This window comes from Populus euphratica, unplaced genomic scaffold (genome assembly GCF_000495115.2).
Source record: "Populus euphratica unplaced genomic scaffold, PopEup_1.0 scaffold682.1, whole genome shotgun sequence".
NCBI lineage: Eukaryota > Viridiplantae > Streptophyta > Magnoliopsida > Malpighiales > Salicaceae > Populus > Populus euphratica.
In genome coordinates this window covers 124,626-125,527 of record NW_011500559.1, presented here as the reverse complement: position 1 = coordinate 125,527, position 902 = coordinate 124,626, and positions in this window count along the sequence as shown.

Here is a 902-nt window from a genome sequence, read left to right as displayed (position 1 = left end):
TGCATTACAAGTTCATCTGGCACATCAATGATAGACTTTTAGTCGTTTTGCATGATGTTTCTTTGCAAAAGTGCTTTTACCTGTTTCAAGCATGTGTGAAATGAAGGAATTAAACGACTCACCTGATAATCGGACCTTTGCTTTAACCAACAATCAAATATCTTCAAGAATTTCATGATTCATTAACAACCTCAATCTTATACATCTAGCATGGTAAATTTTTGTAATCGCATTATGAGGTAGAGTGGGAAAATACTTTTTTAATTTTTCAAGAGTGGTGTCCATTTTCAAATAAGAATTGGAAGAGAAATTCAAATAATTGCATAAATATATACACAAATATCAGTTATTATAAAAAACTTAAAGAACCAACTTAAAACACGGAGTACCGTTATCCGCCATTTGACCGGAGTGAGAGAGACTAACAAAAGTTTCACAAAAAAACACAAAAAAATATGAGAAAAAAAAATCAATCTTTATATACAGGATCATTTAATTCAATACAATTATTTTCAACTGAAAAATTATCAAAGTAAACTTTCAAATGGTATCCATTTACCTTGAAAACATTGTCATTCTTTGGATTCTCGATATCACAAGCTCCATATAGATACACATGTTTTACAATAAAAGGACCACTCCATCTTGATCTTAGTTTTCTAGAAAATAAATGGAGTCGAGAATTATAAAGCAAGACTTTTTTACCAACATTGAATGTTTTTCTTAGTATTTTCTTCTCATAAAACTCTTTGATTCTTGCTTTAAAAATTCTTGAATTTTCATATGCATCATTTTTTATTTCCTCAAGCTTATTTATTTGTAATTTTCATAGCTGACTAACATCACCAAGATTTGAATTGAAAGCTTTAATAGCCCAATAAGCTTTATGTTCAAGTTTCCAC